The sequence below is a fragment of the Rhea pennata genome, chromosome 1 (genome assembly GCF_028389875.1).
Source record: "Rhea pennata isolate bPtePen1 chromosome 1, bPtePen1.pri, whole genome shotgun sequence".
NCBI classification, from domain to species: Eukaryota; Metazoa; Chordata; class Aves; order Rheiformes; family Rheidae; genus Rhea; species Rhea pennata.
The window spans coordinates 138,302,458-138,323,207 of NC_084663.1; positions in this window are offsets into that span (position 1 = coordinate 138,302,458).

Here is a 20,750-nt window from a genome sequence, read left to right on the forward strand (position 1 = left end):
ACTTTTATGTGATTTTTAGATGAGTATCTCTCATAAAGTGAAGCAACAAACATGAACAGGTTGCTCATGCAGTGAGGCACTAACAATTGTCTTGTAACATCTCATCTAATGTATTTTCATATGCTGATCTTTCCCACAGTGAAAGTCTGTATCAGATATCAGAAAGTAAAGCACAATATTTTCCAGTGTTGCTGGGTTTGTCATCCATTCAGAAATTGTAAGTTGGAGTTCTGAACTTCAGCCTTAATCTTTGTCTTGTGCATGTGGAGGAAAGCCCTGGTCACTCCCAAGTAGCCTGCATGTGAATAGTGTATTCCACATTGTACAGAGCTGTATATCTGTATTGTGCTTTCTGAAATGGAAGAAACTATCTTTACATTTTAACCTTGATTTAGCACTTGATTTTCATATAAAAAATTAAGATCTTAAAGAGCAGTGATGTTAACAGTGCTTCAGTGTGGGAGAGACTCTTGATTTGGACTTTGAGATTTAAGCCATATGTATACCTAAATCTCTTTGTGCTTTGTGCAGGGTAGATTGGTTTGTGATTCATGTGGAGGTGGAATAGTACAGGTGCAAGTATTCTCTTCTGAGGTAGGCTCTTGCGTTACCTCTGCTGTTGGCTCTATTTTTGGAATACCTTCAACTCTGAGGCAGGTCTGGTTTAGATGTATAGCAATGTATTAGGAAAGCATGGAGTCTTTCAACTTTCTTTTTCTTTTTTCTTTTTTCTTTTTTCTTTTTTTTTTTTGGTCTCATTCTACTACAGTGTGATTGACAGAGGGATTATTACTGCTTGAGAGAAGCATAGAGGTAGCAAAAGAGGGAGTACTGGAGTAGTGCTGAGATAGATCATTCACAATGACAGGACAGCTGGAAACCTGCTGTCACTACTTGCCTGAGCACCATCCTGCAGCTCTGCAAAGCAAGTCTGCACCTATTCTTCCTTTTTTACTGCTCAGCGCTGTTCTACATTCCCAAATGACAGAAAATACTTGCAATTATATGTTTGAAATCCTAACCCAAATAAAAGCAGCAGGGCAGGGATGTGAGCCCCAGGCCTTGATTCTCCTTTTATTTGCCTCAATTTTTACATCTGTTGACTTCAAAGGAGATAGTCCTGATTTACGTAGAGGTAGATGAGAGGACACAAACCCATGAATCCCCAGGTTCCTAGGGGTCAACAACCCAATAAAGCAGGAGCTCCTGTGCTAACAGCTTGGCATTCCTATTAGATCATATCTTTGGAGAAAGCACATTAGCTGCTAGCAAAACTGCACAGTTTCTCATGAACTATTTCCCAAGGCCAGCACAGGTGTGTTTTAAAATGTATGGTTCAATAACATTCTTCTTAGGTGGATTGTTTGGGCAATGCTATACAGTTTCCTCAGAGCAGGATGAGAACAATTCTCTTAGCAGGTGCTGTGTTATTTTTATAAAAATCATGAGAACAGCAGATGCGTAAGTTATGATATAATCCTGCAACATAACACTATTGTTCTTGGTCCTCCATTTAAAAGTGAATAATAACTAAGGACATTTAGAAGCCTACTTCCTCCAACTGTTTATCCTAATTTATATGATTATTGGAATGCATGGAGATGTCTCCTCTCAAGGAATATCACCCCATTTTTTGGTAATACAGCTGGACACATGGTTGTTAGAAGTATTCCTGAAAATCCATGAGTTCATAGCTTATAGTCTAGCCCTTGAAAGATATCAGATGGAAGTATTTTGCTTAACATTAGTCATTGAGCAGAAAAAAGTTATAGCTGGTTAGACCACTGAAATATTTTTAAGTATTTAAATATTTTTTAAAACCGTCATTTTTTTGTTTTCCTTGATTTTTATTTTATATAGAGAAGAAACAATTTAACTGGAAAATATTTCTCTGTTATTCTTCCACTTTTTCACTCTACCTCTTGCTTTTATTCCCATTTTCAGTTTTCAAAAATTAGTAGCAAGAAATGTGTGTAGGGGGAATTACCTTTACTTTTTTAAAAAGGTTAGTTTTATTTTCAATTTCCTTGAAAATTATCTCTTTCAGAGGTTCACAGAAAATGAAACGGAAAGTAATGCATTAATGTAGTATGGCATCTTTCAAGTTAAAAATATTTGTGATACAGAAGTTAAAGAAGGAATGTAGATAAGCCTGTCACCTGTCTACTAACTGAAATATTTCATTATTTTTGGTTTAATAGTATTGCTATCTAATTAAAACAGTGTTATGAGACCTGGTTAAGGATCATAAGAAGAGGAACAATAGATTATTTAGGATATCCCTGGAACAAGACCCTCAAATAATATATATATTCAGCATCAATAATATCAGTTGTTTTTTTCATTTTAAAATAGTATTCCGTGTCCTCTCCAGCAGCTGTTCCCAGCCTAAAAGTACGTGTCGCTCTTGAGAAGCATGGCATCCAGTTCCTCATGGAACCAGAAGAAAGGCCTTACTGTGGCAGGGGTGAAGATGCTGTGTAGAAGAGGGAAAACATCTCCCATTGGCAAAGGGCGATTAAATTTATGATTCTGTCTTCATCCTTGTGTTAGAGTAGTGGTGGCCAAACTGAGGATGAAGTGAGTTTGTCCAAATTTGTGGGTGTGAGCAGAGCTGGGAAGTCCCTCAAGTGATCATAACTAGTGAATACAATCAATAGCAGACTCAGCTCAAAATTAGAAACGAGCAAAAGTAGATTTGCTTCTTAATACAATCAGTATCAGTTCCTTTCAATTTCATCAAGTGACTTTGACTTTTCTCCCAATTTGTCCACCACTTTCCATCTATGTGCTTTTTGAGCGCCTGTAAAAACTGGAGCTGAAAATGTTTTGTTTCAATTTTCCCCACAAAGATTTCCAGTACTATCTTTCTTTTTTTTTTTTTTTTTTCTTTTTTTTTTTTTTTTTTTTTTTGTCAAAGCAGCTTGAAAAAAAAACTTTACTAATGTAATATCAGCTGATTATGGCAGAGGCTAAAGGTGAGGAATGGCATAGGACCTAGGGAATAAATATGGATTCCAATTGAATTCAGAACAGCATAATCCTGACCCTTAACAGCATTCCTATCATTGCTAATTTAAATTATTCATGTGGATGAAGAGAGAGAACACAATTGAATCCAACTTTGTCATGTGCATAAATAATGATCAGTACACAATAGCAGAAGGAATGAAACAATTGGAAAATGGGACTCTGCACTTTTCTGTAAAATATATACTTGATTTTGTTTCTCTGCTAGCAGTTTGGACTTAGTATTCTTGCTATGCATGTATTTAGAAAAACAAGAAGTGTTGTTAAGAAAGGGAGTAGCTTGTAAGTAGCCAGGAGAATTACTGTTCCCAACTATTCTATATAGAAACAGGAACAAGACCATTTGTAGAAATTAGGATAAATCTTTGAATGATATATGCACAAAGAATGATAGAAAACAAAGCTATTTATTTACAATCAGTAATTCAAGAAAATTCTGATGTTGATTTCCTGAATTTCTCCATGGAGAGGATGAAATATGAATGCCTTGTCTTTCTGGTCCTGTGAAGCAAGCGCTCCTTATTCATATTATTAGGAAATCTCTCGGGATGAGTAACTTTAGTAGGAATAACCACAGATTTCTCACTAGTCTGGAACGTGAATAGACCATTAGCCAGTTTCAAGGCTGAATTACTATCAAGTTATGAATAGTTTAATGTATTTTTTAATTGTGTGAGAAGCCTGTTACATTAAAAAAATGTGACCAATTTTATATAGGCATGGGAGCAGACGTCATTTTTTCCAGCTACAAAGCTGCTGTTTGGCACAGTGACAGGAAAATATTTTTGTGAATTTTGTATTAAGCACCTGCACTTATGCTGTTCTCATGCAAGCAAAAATGCTGTAGCCCTAAACTACATCTGAGAACTTTCATCTTTGTAGGGAATTCAAAAACGCTGTAAATCATGGTGAAGCATGAGTTTGGGGGTGGGGGCAGACGGGGCACTTACTACAAAACAGTTCCCCCTTGCCTAACTCTTTCTGTTTCCCCCAAAATAAGCAACAGAAGAGACAAGCCAGCTCTCAAAAGGTCTCCAGTTCTGATCCTTCCTTGACTTTTCTGGAGCAGAGGCCCCAAACTGACCCTTGTCTCCATATCTTGTATGGCAACAAAATTATGTTATAAGGCCTTAAGCAGGCTCCTCTGGTAATTACATAGAACCTGACTCCCACAGGTGGAGCTTCAATTAGCTTAACTAATAAGGTTCAGATGTTTCTCCAGTAGCTTCTGGAACTTCTACTATAGTCAGGAAGTGAGAGGAAAATCTGCTGGAGGAAAGGATGTGAAGATGATATGTCTTCTAAAGACATGTCCAAAAGCATCAAGAAGAAAATTTTAAAAGGCGTTCATCCTCATAGGAAGGTCTATGTGAGAAGGTTAGGATGCATTGTTCCATATTTCCATAAGGACACTGAAAGCCCCCTCCTTATACCTGACATTCGGGTGGTGCTGGCAAGCAGGCCTCACAATTAATTCTGAAGAGTGGAAAAATCACTGTCCCACTCTCCATACAGTGAGAAGGCTTGTATTACTGACCTTCATTGTCTAAATCAACACAATGCAGAAGAGGCAATCAGACTTGTCTGTGTAAAATAATTAACTTTTTTATGACTGTTTCATCTCTGACATTTTTAGTCAGATATAATAGTAACAGCAACCAAGTGGAATGGTTATCGTGAATGGAACTGTGATATTGAAAGCTAGAAATGAAAGTTGATAATGGAAATAAAATAACTGTTAATTATTGTTGTTAATGATAATATGTTAATTTAGGCTAGACTGTAAAAAAAGGTGAAGAGTCATGCATGAAAAAGTATTAATTTTGGTCAAAATCACTGGTTGTGCCAGTCAGCTGTGAGGTGACTATGTGAAAGTTGTTAGCTCAGAATGTATCCGGAAAGGTAAAATTAGAGAAGATTGCTACAACAGTGCAATGAGCATGGTGGAAGCTCATGTGGAAGACTGACAAAATTCCAGTCTACTTTATTCAAGAAAGGTAATAATCACTAAAACAGGATCAGAGAAGAGGCAATCAGAAGGGAGAACTGAGGGATAGCCCAGGTTACAAGGGTAGATGTATGTTTAGTTTATTTAGCCTAGCAAATGATATCATGATGCAGTTATTGTGTGTATAAATACATGACTAGTGGTAACATCAGGAAAGGAGAAAAACTATTTTAACTAAAATTTTGGTGAAAAAATAAATGGAGTTAACCTGTTTATGGAAAGTTAGGTCCATAGAAGCCAAGAAGGTTCCCTGACAGTGCAACAGGAGGGGTGGAATAAAGGAACTTCATTGTTCCTGAGATGAAGCTTTGTGGCTGAGACTCATTTGCCTTCAATTTAAATGCCTAGAGATCAGTTGACTAAGCCTAAGAGTATTTTCTAAACATGTGCTATAGCGAATGAGAAAGAGATGGCATGGTCAGGAGTCTGTTCATCCCAGATATGCTAGCAGCCTTACCTGGAACAGGAGGAACTGCAGTCCATAGCTGATCTGTAGGTCATGTAGGCATTTACAGATGGCTAGCATGGACTTGATGTCTGCTTTTTAGATAGCTAAAGGCGGATCACTCTGTGTGTTTAGTACTCTGTATGTGTATCACTATCACTCTGTATGTTTAGTAAATGGGATAATGACTTTTTTACAATAGTAATTATACAGGAAATCTATTTGTTTGCATAATCTACAGAAATTTACACACAACTTCTGAGTTAAAGTCCTTGCTGGGTGAAGTAAGCAGGTAATTTTTCACTGGCCTCAGTGAAGTGAAGATTTCCCCTTAGGAATATGGACCCGATGAAACACTGTAGGTCAAAGTTACATCTCCCCCAACCAAGGACTGAACCCTCTGAACTACTGAGCATACGTTTTTTTCAAAGCAAGGTATTTATGATAATGCTTCAGTAAAATTGACACCTAGGCAAAGTTAGTGAATGAAAATGTATCAGATGATAGAAAAACCATCTTGGAAAATGATGTGTTCCATATATTTGTATGCATTCTATGCACACATAGATTGTTTGATCATAGAATTATTTGACTCCAAACTAGGTAGTTTATACAATGGTGCAAAATGATATGTATTAATATTTTCTATCTAGCATTATCCTTTAAAGTTTGTTTTAATAGCAGTCACAGTCAAATCTTCTCTAGCATTTCCTGAATTCACTGATCAGCATAAGACTGTATCAAGACTAGAATAGCCGGACTCCAACTAACGTGGCTGCATCACTGATTCTTCACAACGCTAAGTATATGTAGACATGATAGACTGAATACAACTATCAAACTCTCACTGTGTCAAATGGCTTTTGTTTGTCAAATCAGGAGTCACCACAACATGATTCTCTTCTAATGGAAAAAGCTGTCAACAATTATAAGTTAAAAGGAATGTATAAAACACCTCTGAGAAGTGCTGGTTCTTTAACATGCAAGTCGGATGCTAAGATCAAAAGTGCTTAGTTTACTATGCAATATATTTGCACCTAGTGCAAAGGAAATAGGGCTGGTTCTCTGAAGGGTGACTGAGAGTCCTCTTGATATTCTTGGCTGATTGTTTTTAGCATGGCTAACTTCCAGAAGATCTTAATGGGGAGTGAAAAATATTCTACGGATGGATGTAAATATCCCTTTTTTTTCAGAGTTTTATACTTGACTCACCTCTCTATACTGTGTATGTTACTTTCAGAGGTTACTTTTCATTTGTCTTTAAACAGAACTAGTATTTATCTAATGATGTTGTGGTGAGGAATGATACAACCTTCAGATGAATACAGTGCATAGCTGAAAAATGCCCTTCACATGCAGAGTATTGTTAACTGCTTGGCTTCATAAAAGGGAAGGAAATGACTCAGTCTGGAGAAATGGTAGAGTAAAGATTGTTGATTCTCTTCATGTTGATAGAAAAAATGCCTAAAGAAAAGGTGAGAGTTTCTGCAGAAAGCACTTTCTGATGCAAAAATGTTAGTGCTATGAGAAAGGCAAGATAAATAGGTGGAATTGATGGAAAATCACCAGAACTAAGTAAATATTTTGAGAAAAAGCTTTGGAAAAGGGACTTAAAGGGGATGCAAGTTGTAGTGGAAAGAGGAGTACGGATATGTATGAGATAGTCTGATGCACATTGGAAGGACCAGAGGATTTCTACTTGCAGAGAGTCAGAAGAGCTTGTGAATGTGCACTGGAAAGGCATGCTGGGGCCCATCCTGCTTAGGGATCTCCTCAGTCAGGAGCTGCAATAGAATAGAAAGGAATTGAAACATAAATGAAGCAAGAAAGAACTGAGAACAGTTTCTTTTCCTTTTCTACTCATTAAAAAGAAAAAGCCCAACCAGTACACATGAAATCAACTAGCAGCAGGAAATGATGCAGCATGAAAAAAAAATTGTAAAATGACAGTCTTTCTTCTTATCTTTATGATTTTTAACAGCAGTGATCAGTGAATTGGAGAGAGATGTTAAAATCTAATTTATTTTCACTGATTGTGGTGACTTGTTTGCTTATCTTTGTTATTTTTCACTGTATGAACAAAGTATACCTTCCTTTCTGCTGACTAAAACTCGGTCGGCCTATAATCCCGATTCATGTACAAGCAAGGCCTTACCTCTACAAGCATTTTCCCATCCATACAAATGTGGAATTAATCCTGCCTCCTTATAAATCCTGGGTCTTTCCAGCAGTACAATGGAGTAGGCCATTTTCTCTGGCTGCAGCTGATTCTACCAAAGTCTCTGGGAAATGAGCTAAGCAGGCAGGTAATTTGTTCTTTTGAGGCCTCTAGGTTTGGGAATTTCATTGACATGACAGAAGTAGAACCAATTTGCCTTTTAATGCAGAAACAGGCACTGATTATGTGGTAAAAAGCAATGACGGATGGTTTTGTGTTAAACCGTTGGAAAAGAATGTGTCAAGGGACATTGAGGACGTCTAGATATTGGATAATGAGGAAGTTTTGCTAAGACATTGGTGAAGTCTCAAGATCAAGGATATTAATAAAATGTAACTAAAGTCAGTGTAATCCAAAAGGATTTTGGCAAAATCTTTGTAAGGTTATTGTGCTCCTAATGATGTTAAAATATGGAAGTTATGTAAATGTAAATGAACTGATGTTTAGCTATTGGAATAAGATGCTACAAGTGTAATGTGGGATATATATAAATGAATGTGTAATCTAGATGATTTGGGTTATAAAAGATGATACTTTTACCATCTGCTAGTGATTTTCTTCTGCCAAGCTAAGGAAATTGGATATGAAAAGAAATAACAATTTATTAGCAAGTTTTTGCATTGTAAGAATGTGTCTTGATTTTTGTAATAAAGAATGTTAACTCTACCTCTTAATTTCTGCTAAAGTAAACTCATGACTTTCAGTAATGATTTTAGTTTGATCAGTATTGAGCTTAGCAAAAGTAAGAGTGATAATTAAACCTTATCTAATCTCAGGTAATGGTCAACAAACAAGTAATTTGTTCATGAATCACTGCCTTACTAAGGAATTCCCATCCCAGGGAAATCACAGGACATACACAGCTGCAGGCAGCTTTCCAGAAACTTATCCCAGGGATGGCCTTGAGGAAAACAGTGAAAGCTGCAGACAGAAGAAACATCCAGCCAACACGTGTGTGGATTTGCCTGTCTCTTTATGACCCAGGATAACAACCTTTGCTCCAAGGGACGTGGAGTCGCTCCCAGCCCCACACCCTCACATTAGGTCAAGGTGAATCCCTGCTCACACACGCCTTCTGACACCTATAATTTCATAGGAAGAGCTGTGCTTCTGAAACAGTTTTGGGATAATTTAATTTGTGGTACAGAACTATTAAAGTAGTAACAGCAGAACTAAATTTGGATAGGTGTACAGATAAGTGAGAGAAGAGAGAGAGAGTTTGCCAGGAATAATGAGGTGTGGGCAAGATGAGAAAAACAAAATTCAGAGGATTTTTTTTCACTCTCTCTGAATCAATGTCATTTGGGGATTATCTCTGAGTCACAAATTCCAGCCAGGAGTATAAGACAATGTTTAATTTCACAGTTGGCTGAAAGACAGCTTTCCATCACATTCCTGCAACCTTACCTCACAAGATGTCTTATCTTGACTTGCTCAGAATCACTCACCGACCTTCAGCTAGAACAACTGTACCTATTTAGTCACCTTTTATTGCCGAAAAATGAAAAGTATATAAAGCGTATGAACCAAGTACAACACAAGATTTATAAACTTTACACTTTCCTCCTTGCAAAGGCATATTATTATACACAGTTAATTGTTCGGTGAGTTAGCATGTTCTATAATGACTTCGGTCATAGGAAACTCTTGGAGAATTCAGTGTGCCTGCAGCTAACTCAGTCTTGTGGTGGTCTCCCATCAGCTCTCCCAAGCAGAGCTAGGCCAGGCCAGCTGAATATAACATCCTTTCTTTTGTGAAAGTGTATGTTGAATCCCGTTACGGTGTTGTGGCGTATCAACACTGATGAAGAAGTTTAACTGCAGCACATGTGCAGCTACTGAACCAGTTCTAATACCAGAGCCATGAACATCTAGATAAGAAGATTCAGCAATGTTTCACAAGCCATATTTGAAGACTGATATCATATTACCCCATCAGTCTTTTCTCTTTCTTTAGGTTGAAAGTCCCTAGGTCATTCAGTCTTTCTTCATAGATGATGTTTTTTCTAGATTTCTGAGCATTCTCATTGCTTCCCACTGGATTCTTTTCAACCGATTTACATTACTTTTGCTATAAATGCAGTACCCAAGACTGGACACCAAAATGAATGTAAAACTTCAGGGTGCTGCTAATGCCAAGGTCGCGGGTTCAATCCCCGTATGGGCTATGCTGGGGGTTGGACTAGATGATCTCCAGAGGTCCCTTCCAACCTTACAATTCTATGATACGGAATGATAAAAACAATTGTCTTTCAAGAAGACAACTTGTTTGCAGATCCCAGGATGGTGCTTGATTTTCTCATAAAACCATGACAATGTTGAATAATCACATCACAATCACTGCAGTCCCTGCAGACTCCTCATGAGAAATACCTGCTATCTGTCCTCACCTTGTCAAGATCCTATACTGCAGCACGTTCACAGTCTAGCTTTGTGTCAGCTGCAAATTTAATGAATATATCTTCTGTTCAACTTATGGGGTGTTTGCAAATTAACTGAGTGTATTCAGCCTATGACAGACACTTTCTGAGGAACCCCAATCAGTACCACTATTTTGATAGTGAACTACTGATAGCTACTTTCCGAGTAGAGTTTTTCTGACTGCTCCAGTGCCCATCCGCCGTAGTTTCAGTTTAATATTTCCCTTGCTTGTTTCTATGACTATCCCTTGAGGCAGTGCCAAAAGCTTTACTGAGTACTAACTGTATGACAACTACTACCCCTTGTATGATATGTTGTACATATTTGTTTTTGACAAATACATGTTAACTCATACTAATTTTGAAGTTATTTTTGGGTGCTTACCAATTTATTTTACAAGAACAGTCACAAAAAAAGCTGACAAAGATTGTTGTTATTATTAAAAAAAAGTAATTTTCTTCCCAAAAGTAACTAAATACCTTCTCCATCTAACCCAAATTTAAAGGGTAAAATAAAAAAGAACTATGGAGCACTGAAAGAGGAAGCGTACACATTTTGTAAGCTGTTTCATTGTCAGCATAATTGCCAACATGTAAGTGACTAGTGCCTAAGCATAGGCATCCAATGCCATTTGAGGAGCCCTAGGGTATGGAAAACAGCTGCATGGACTGGCAAAAGTGCCACAGGCTCTACGGAAGACATATCTTTCCTGGAGCAACAGACAAGGTATTCCAGTCACCTAAAATAGTAGTAAATGTACTTAAAATGGGAGGGAGGAGGAGAATCTTCTCCCCTTGCTATATCCTCCCCACAGCCGAATTATCAGTAGCTCCATTGAACTGCATTTACCCCAGCAATTACAGTGCGTTACAACCGTTTCCAGTGCTGCTCAGTGCATTTGGATTGCTGATATTCCTCAAATTTTGAAAAGAGTTTGGAAGTGGAACAAGGGAATTCACATGCTGGTTTGAGTTTAGGATGTCCTTACTGGATGTAATAAATCATTGGCCTAATTTAAGACAGTAAGAAATGGTATGAGATAATCTCATACCACTGGGAATCAGAATAGCACTGTGATTCAAATGGAGGATCTTAGAATCAGAAAATAGCATGAAAAAGAAGAGTCAGCTGAAGTTGTTTCAGTGTTGTTTTTATTTGCACTGAAGAGCAGGGGCTTTTTAAGCATCCTGGCAGTGTAAACAGCAGATGGCAGGAATTCCTCCATCAGTGCTATATGTTTTATTCATTCAGGGCCAGATCTCTTTGCTCCCACTGGCAAGCAGTCACAGAAGGACACCTCCTGCCATGGCTGGAGGTATGCACAAATTTGGTCCTGGCCTCATGCTACTCTTCTCAGCACATCTTGCAGAGGAGCAGAAAGATTTGTGTCTGATGGGGAGGGGGGAGTGGCGTGTTCTGCCTGGGAATGGCAGAGCAGGCTTCTGGCCACATACATGCTAGGGCTAGAGCTGCTTTACTCTGGCTATCCCTTCTGCTTACAGCCTGGAGAGCCTGTGGGTGGGCAATACTCATTTTCTGTAGGAACCCCTGGGCTCTGCAGCAGCACCACTGCCACATGCTCCTGCTGACCTCGATGCACTCTTGCAGTTTGGTGCTTGTCTCCTACACGCCGTACACAGATGGAGATCAAAATTAATGATCACAGCATGTTACACTCAGCATCAGCAGGGAGCCCATCTGTATGGCAGGGACCCATTACGTATGCAATTATATTCTCTTCTAGGTATGTATGTCCACCTTGACAGATGCCTGGATTTAAAATTGGCCAGATAAAACAATTGCCTTCTAGAAGCTGTGGAGCTCTGTTAACATGGGACTTTCCCAAGTTACTATATAATACTAGGAGGCAAAGTGGAAAAGTGAGTTGTTTTGTTATGACATAGCTCCCATGCTATTACAGCTATAAAATTCTCAGCTGAGGCTGGCTTGCAGATGGAGTTCTCAGAGCATGGGTCTTCTCTATCTGTATGAGTATCCATGCTTCAACCAGTTAATCTCACCCATCTGCATAAGTGAAATGCAAGCTAAGTCTTTATAAACTGGATTTGAGGCAAAATCATTTTTGTTAGGTGTTCTGGCAATGAGAGTTAGCAACTTTTCTCCCAAACACTTTTATTTTAAAAGCCACAGATTTGCAGCCTCATATTTTTTCTGGAGTTTCGTATATCAACAAATTTGATCCAACTTCCAACGAAATAATCTGTATTAGAGATGCTTTTTTATTACTTTAAAAATAATTGAAATAGAAAACTTCAAGGAAAAATGCATACAAAATCATTCAAAAACCAATTCAGTGCTTGTTTCAGGATCTATTTTAATTTAATATTAAAAACTGAAATGATATTGTATGAATGCTGTGATTCCTGAACAAGGGACAGCTATGCCATGAGAGGCTATCTTAAATGCATTTCAGTTATTAAGACTCTTTCATAATTTTCACTATAAAGCTATTTGAATTACAGAAGGCTCTTTTTGTTTTCAGTGTCTTCAGGCCAGAGGCTGCCAGCCTGCCTGAGGTTAGCACTTAACACCCTGTGAAGTGCTTGGTAGGTCAACTTCAAGTGTAATACTCAGAGCAGGAAGAATTAAGGCTGGAAGGAGGGTAGGTACTTGCAGGACATTGATGAAGGTCTTAAGGTTTTTAAGGAAAAGCTTATTCTGGTCTACTTGCATAAGGAGTGTGAGAATTCAGTAAAAAAAAAAGTGTATATATTCACACTATATATTACATGCCTTTAATATTTTGACAAAATAAATTAATATATTGTGTAGAAAGATATGTAGATTGATCTTCCTGAGCTGCCATCTTCTGCCTGTCTACTTCCTCCTGCCCAGATTTTATAGCTGCTCACGGACACACACACACACACACACACACACACACACACACACACACACACACACACACACACACACGCCACAGCAATTCTGCTGGAGTCGTGCCCAGTCCAGCTCACGCAGCTGCTCCTCACAAAACTGGCCCTGGGGCCAGCGTGCCAAACTCTGCAGTAACACTGAATTTCATTCAATGATTTCCACCTCAGGTCCAGTATCTGCTGATGTGACTGTGTCTGTAAGTGTGCAGTCAATGTGGATTTAAAGATTAAGGTGGTGGAGAGGTTTTATATTGAAGGTTTTCCAGCGATTACTATTACGAAATTAATGTTAAAGAAAAAATCTTTAATTCTTCTTTTAACAAACCTAGTTTCAGCTGCACATAAAACATATATTCTAAGATTTAAGCAAATCAAAAATCCTTTTTTGGGGAAAATAGCTATAATTGAAATAATTAGGTGGAAAATTTCTTAGTAGAAAAATATTTTTAGAACTTGACATTTTACATATGACTGGAAAAAATGAAGCTTGGAGGAAAACTTATCTTTTTTCTCCTCCTATTTAAAATATCTTATAATTCAATAAACAAAGGACACCTCTCTCTGCTTGTCATATAGTCTCAACTTTAATCTCAGCTATAAGAAGCTAGTCCTTTGTTAAGATTTAAACACCTCTACTGTGAAAGAGAAGTGTAATAAGCCCTGCAATATATATGCTGGGTGTTGTTCCCTAACAAGCACTGTTGATAGAGTGATGTTTCATCTTTGACAGTAATATCTGAGACATATTGAATTGTAATAAAAGCAGTTTCCAGACATGGTATCTTCCAGGATTATAAAATACATGGACAAACCATATGATTCTATGGCATTAAACAATGGATTGTAATGCCAGGGAACTTTGGGTAATGTTGTAAGTTTGATCTCTAACTTGGGAAAAATCCTGAGTGTTTAGTAGCTTTATAAAGTGGCAAGATTTTGTTCCTGCATATCAGGTCAGCAGTAAATTTTTACATTACTACTGCTATAAAACTCAGTAACAGAAACCTGATGCTGTGTTATATGACTCTTCCCTAGGAAGGGTCAGAGATTCTCTTCTCTCAGGGCTGCATAATGATTGCAGGAAGTGCCAGAGTTATATAAAAACTTGTAAAGAATGGTGAGCCAAACTTGGGCCTACCTAATTGCAACTTAATGTACCACTATTGCAAAATTCATCTAATTACAATGATCAAAGTGATTTCTACAAAAGGCAGAATTTTGGAGGTAAAAATGTTATTAAAATTCACTGAAAACTGAAAATTTAACTGAATTAAAATTCACTGAAAATTCACTTCCATTTTCAACTCCGCATGAGTTGAAAATGGAAGTGAGGGATGTGGGAAAGAAAAAGCTAGAGGCAGCAGGAAGGTAGAGCGATTTATATCCATTCAGGTATCACATTTTTGATCTGGCATCTAACCTGTCCAAAAATTTTAAAATCCTGTTTCTATGCAGCATCATTTTTGCGGAGAGTTAGGTGGTGGCTTAAATCTGTGTGGTTTGGCCTTATGCCCTGAAAAAGCTGGGAAATTGCCAGCCCATCTCCATCATTTATAACAACATGAAGCTCCTAAATAACAAAATCCTAAGCAAGAAATTCTTACTGCTCTTAGGGCTTTTGCCTAGGCTATCTTTGTATTTCTGTTAGACCCAGCTCGTTGCTACCACAGAGAAGTAAAACGCAGGTTTCAGACCAGCAGTGGCTGTGAACTGGAACCAGGGGAGGGTTCACAGGAAGGGGTTAACGTGGCTCTGGTAGCTCAGCCGCAGGAAGCAGTCTGCCTCTTTGTGCAGAGATAGAAACAAGCCTCATTCCTACCTCTAGGCAATAGTAAAGTGTCTTGCAGAATTCACCAGTAAGGCATAGCTTTAGGCTTGCTGTAACCAAGGAAATTTTAAAATGAAATGGGATTAATCTTGCCTACCAATGAAATGCTAATCACTTAGCCTAAACCAGCATTAAGCTTCCTGCTATAACCAGCAGAGAGGGATGGACTGGACGTGCCTAAAGAGTGATTATTCTTTCCTCTGCTAAATACCTAGGGTGGGATGAGTCATCTCTCATAAATACCTGTATCCACAGAATACGAAAGGGAGTCTAGATGATTACTTAAAGTCACAACTTTATTTTTAGATGGCTTAAACTAGATGAGAAGAGTTCTACTGCTGGTGATAAAATAAGGTATTTTTCACTGCTGACACAAATTGTCCACATATAACCTGAGTCAAATGGATCCAATTCTATCCTATCTTGTGAATAGAGGGGAATATCTTTGATGAAAATGGAGGATGGTATTTCAGCTAGTTCATTCATCTCAAGCTTTATTCTAGCCTGGATAGTTTTAGTCAGATGTTCTTCATCTGTCTGCCAGCTCCTCAGACAGAACAGCGCTCTCATGATGGGATTGACTACATCAGTGCCATCAACCTTCTGTAGATCTGGCCTCATATCATAGTTCAACAAATATTACCCGAATATTACCTTCATATTCTGAAAATATTGAAAACTCTCAGGGAAAGAATATTTGATGAAGAAAGACAATACCTACCATGAGTTACTGACTTTTGTTGAGGAGGAATAATTAAAATCACTGCAATGGCAACTACTCCATGTATGGTGACACTATAATTCCACTTTTGATCTTCAATTCTGAGTTGCAAAGGGTGAAATAAGAACTTTAGGATGTCATCTGTATTCATTGTTCTGAGTAATATTATAAGAGCATGGGGACAAGTCCAGTTCAATTATGAAGCATGTTGGCAGCTGTCACATGCTTTTCATTCACTGCCTCTCAGTAGTTTTCCCAGGCTGAAGATGGGGAAATGGTGAAATGGCTTTTCTAACTCTCTTCATTGTGCAACTATGGATGTTTTCAGAGAGCTTGACAAGTTAGTTTCTTTAAAGGTGCTGATAATTTCCATTCGCATCAGACGGTAGTTTTTCCACTGTCTTTCACCAGTCAGGAAGAACACAAATCTGCTTTGTAGAAGTCTCAAATACTCCTAAGGGTTTCTAGAGTTTCATTGTGTTTGATGAGGTTTCATTATATTGGGGTAGTGAGGTGGTTAATATCAACCAGACCAACTGAAAGTTTTCTGCCCCTGTGAGCTCATGTCACATTTAGTTTATTTCTTCTGCAAAGTAAGGGGAAAGTTCCTTGCAGTAAGATGGTCCCAAGCATAACAATCTAACAATGCAGCTCTGAATGTCAGGTGTGACTGGCCTTTACTGATTACTGATTGCTCTGTACTTAAGCAAATACAGGTAATATAGATAAAAGATATAGATGGATAAAGATAGATAGATATAGAGAGAGAAAAAACAGGTACACACACATATATATACACACACCCTTTACACAGAGTGATCACATGTAGAGCCTACTGCAATCTATAGTTCCTCAGCTTCCAAAAAATGTGTCACTGGTCACCCCAGCATGTCAAAAATAAGCTTTCTTGAGGAGAAAAGTTATTTAACTAGCTCCTTAACTGAGAAGCCAGCTTCAGAATGTCAACAGAAAGGCATCAGTGTTCCCAGTAGAGGTTATTGGGAAGGAAAGTAGCCCCACTGGGACTGAGGTTGCTCTCATGGCAGCTTACATTGCAGGGCAATTCCTGCAGCCGCAAGACCTCTGTGGCTCCCTGCAGCCTGTGTGTGAGGTTTCAAAGCTGAAGAGAGGCTGAAGAGGTTGCACTGGGAATGTATGTTTCCCAGGGCCAGGCAAAGCTGACTGCCTGACAGGGACAACTGGGAGGGAGGAAGGGAAGCCTTTCAATCAGCTTGTCATTAAATCTGTGCCTGGCCATGAGGGCAGCTTGGTTTCTGCTCAGGTTTCTTGAGTGCCCTGCAGAAAGTAGCATAAACTAGATTCAGCCTCAGTGCAGATGACCAGAATCTGAATCAATCATTTTTATATTTCTATCTGAAAACAAACAAACAAAAAAATTAGGCTGACACATTGTTGGGAAATCAGCAGAAAATGACAAGGCTACTAAAGAATATGCCAGGAGTCTGCCATATGCAAATGGTTGTCTTTGTGTGATTTAAGAAGACAATTAGCCCTTTATATATATTTTTAGCTGACTATCATTTATCTTTATTATCATATCAACTGTTAGTACAGAGCAAATTATTGACATTATGAGAAATTATGTAGGGGTCCCCACAGGCGCCCCCACTCCTCACGTTATTTTATTCTTCTTTCTGCTATCTTTTCCCTGTAATCACCTAGGGCTCCCTCTTCCATGAAGTCTTGAACTCCTCACTTTTCCTGCTTCGCCAAATGGCCTCATAGGACTCTCTTACAGTGCTGGTTTTTCTGCTGGAGCTTCCCATGTGCAACCACTGCTTGTGGATAATGCAGAGACTGCAGGCTCAGAGTTGGTGGCACACACTGATGCAACCTCAGCTGTCAGTCTGGTTCTGCCCCACCTCTCCAACAGCTGGGTCCACAGAGGGGTTTTAAAACTCTGGTCAGAAAGCTAGAGATGTTGCATGGGGTCTAGAGAGGATGCAGATAAAAATCAGGTTAGCAGGTATCTAGCTTTATAATCTGTTTGATACAGTGAGGAGAAGAAGGAGAAGAAGCAAGAAATAAAAAAACACTTGCAATGCTGGAGAAGAAAAGAAATGGAGTTGAGCTCGAGCATAACTGAACACACCGTGAAAGATGTAAAACTACAAAAAAAAAAAAAAAAAAAAAAAGGGGGGATGCAAGAAGAATAAAACTGCAGCATTTCTGCTTCTCTATCCTTGGTACTGCAGTGAGCTTTCATCTTTCAAATACCTGCTTTCTACTGGGGAGATATCCTTTTTTTTAAATAGCTTTTTCCAACACAAGTGCTAGAAAACAGGTGCTTTTATGGTTTCTGCATTTCTTACACTAATTGTCAAAGACCGCAGTAACACTGTGCCTGGTGAACTCAGCTTAAACATTAAAAGCCCCCTGCTGCAGATCTGCTTTTCATTGCTCACTCCAAAATGGATACTTTCTTAGCTGTTGGAAAATCCCTGCCAAGTGTGCTTGGATTGCTTGGTATTCTTTAAAAATTGCATTAAGATCTTTTTTTTTCCCCTCTCATTTTTAAGTAGGGTATTAACTGGCAGCTCTCACTGACTGAACAAGAACTGTTTCACCAAAACTTCATGTAATATGCAAAAATGTACCTTTTTGTATCACGCTCAATTTTTGCATTAGTGCATCCAAGAAACCTATTTTGTCTGAGTCTCATAGGTAATTTGTATGCATCTTTTGCTGCTTGACCCTTCATTAGCTTATCCTTATTTTTATTTATCATTGAGCAAAAAGATCCTGAATGAGGTTTGAGCTCTACTGTTAAGCAGCATACAAATACAGGGTAAGAAAAATAAATAAATAGTAATAAAGTAATAGTAATAGTAAGTAAAAGTAAAAAGTAATAAAATGTTCCTTCTTCTAATGAAATGTGTGCACTGTGAACATATCACCATTTATTTCCCTTCCAGTGAGATTCCTGCATGGGTCCTTGCATGTGCACAGTTATACATGTACAAAAGCACACACAGGTATAGATAAGGGAAAAATGGATGTCATATAGCATAAAGTTTTATTATAAGCATTTTTTGAATGACAACATTCCTAACAAATGACTTCAGTAGACTTCATTTGACTTAAATAGGTATATATTTAAATTCTGTATAGAATAGCAGAACCACAGAGCAGTTGAGGCTGGAAGTTGAGGCTCCAGAGATTATCTAGTCCAACCCTCCCTGCTCAAAGCAAGGTCAATTAGGGTAGGTTGTTCAGGGCTGTGCTTGTTGAGTTTTGAATATTTCCCAGGATGGGGATCCGACAGCTTCTGTGGGTAACCTGTTCTGGTCTTTGTTTTACCTGTACAGTAAAAAAGTGAAAAAGAGGTACTTGCTGCTGTGGGTGCTGGAGACTGTGCCCTGTGGCACATCACCACTGTTGCTGAGCATATACGTATATAGACTTCTTGCTCCTTTCTGTTTGTCCTTCTGTACAAACTACTTCTCAAACTGATGTGTCTATTGACTACCTTTGTTAGCTGCACTTGTCCTTCATACTTTGCTCAGTCTTCATTCAGGTTGTCTGACAGGAGAATAGCTCCTTCACAAAAAGTCCAAACATTTATAGTACACCATCACATATTTTATGTATGTTTACAGAGAAATGGACTCAAGCTATCCTGTTGAGGTATTGCTTATAGTCTTCCTCGCTCTTTTATCTGCACATACTGTCTCAAGAACATGTCAAAAATGTAGTTATATTGGAGATCCTTTCGAAATAAATGACTAAATGCATACAAATGTGCACACATGTGTACCCATGTCCACGTGTGCACTATGTGTGAGGCAACATCCAGCAAGGCAGGCATTCAGCAAAGGGCCCCCAGCAATGTGACAGGCAGTGCTGCACTGCCTGAAAGCTCAGAAGTCAAATCTATAGCTCAGTTGGGTGCTCGAAAATGCACTGGGGTTTTAAACTAGGATTCACCACTGCTGGTGCTCTGGTGCCTAATCCGGAGTGTTATGTTTGGCCATCCTAGCATCAGTGTTTGGTGCTGTGATTTCTGTAATTGTTTGGGGAGCTACCACTGAAGCAAGTGTTCTGGAGAAATGGGACTGGGTGTCTGAAAACATTTCCTTCATTTGGACAACTAGAAAAGATGTTATGTGACTTACACAGTAAATGGAAGACTTACTTAGGAGTTATAGATGTCTCTCAGTGGAGCAGCTCCCAACCTTGGCAGGCCAGGAGAGTGCCCTATGCATTAGATCCTGGGAGATGGAGGGAACACTTGCCACCTTTCCTATCAAAGCTAAGCTGGCATGCAGTCAGGAAAGCCAAAATGAGGGATTCAGCTGTAGTTTTTGGATGAAAGATGAAAACAATCAAACAGAATTTCCACACAAAAAACTAGAAATGTATTTTCATTTCAATGAAAATATTTCACGATTGCAAATATCTTCCAGGGTAATGTGAGCTACCATTTTCACAGATGGAACAGAACAATGGAGCTTAAAGACTAGAATTAAAACCAAAATTTTGCAGCTATTCATTGACAGGAAATAGTATCTCTGAGATATACCTCTGAACCGAAGTTGAAGTCCAAGCCAAATAGTCATTTTACTTGCCTGTGAATGACTGTTCCCTGTACACCCCTTTGAAAATTGGATTGCTCAGTTCAGCTTTCAAATGATCTCAGAGCCTTTAAAATTTTTGTTTATAGAGCTGAACATTGCAATAATAGCAGTATGACCTTTTGAATATTCAAGAATGCAACATAACAATACATGACCTAAATTATATGAATCTGCTTTTACATACAGTTAAGTACATTTTAAGCCTCTCTATTGGGCGCCTACATCAGAGTTCAAATGAGAGGTAATATATCTGATACACTGTCTCCCAGTAAGATAATACATGCTTAGGTCAGATAGGTGGACCAACACCTAAGCAATTAATTTTTAGAATGTGGAAAGATTATTTTTCTGTGTTGCAATTGGCCTAATCTGATAGCTGAATTCAGGAAAGTGTGTTTAAAATTTTTATTTTATTATTCCAGTGAGTCATTCTGGGTCCACACCAGACTTTAGCTTTTCATATTCATCCTTTTTATAAAACTCTCATTATGATCAGAACAAAGCCTGTACTATCTCTTATAGTTCATTAAAACTTGCATTGCTTTTTACTGTCTTTCTTTCTACACCTCCTTTTAGCATATGCT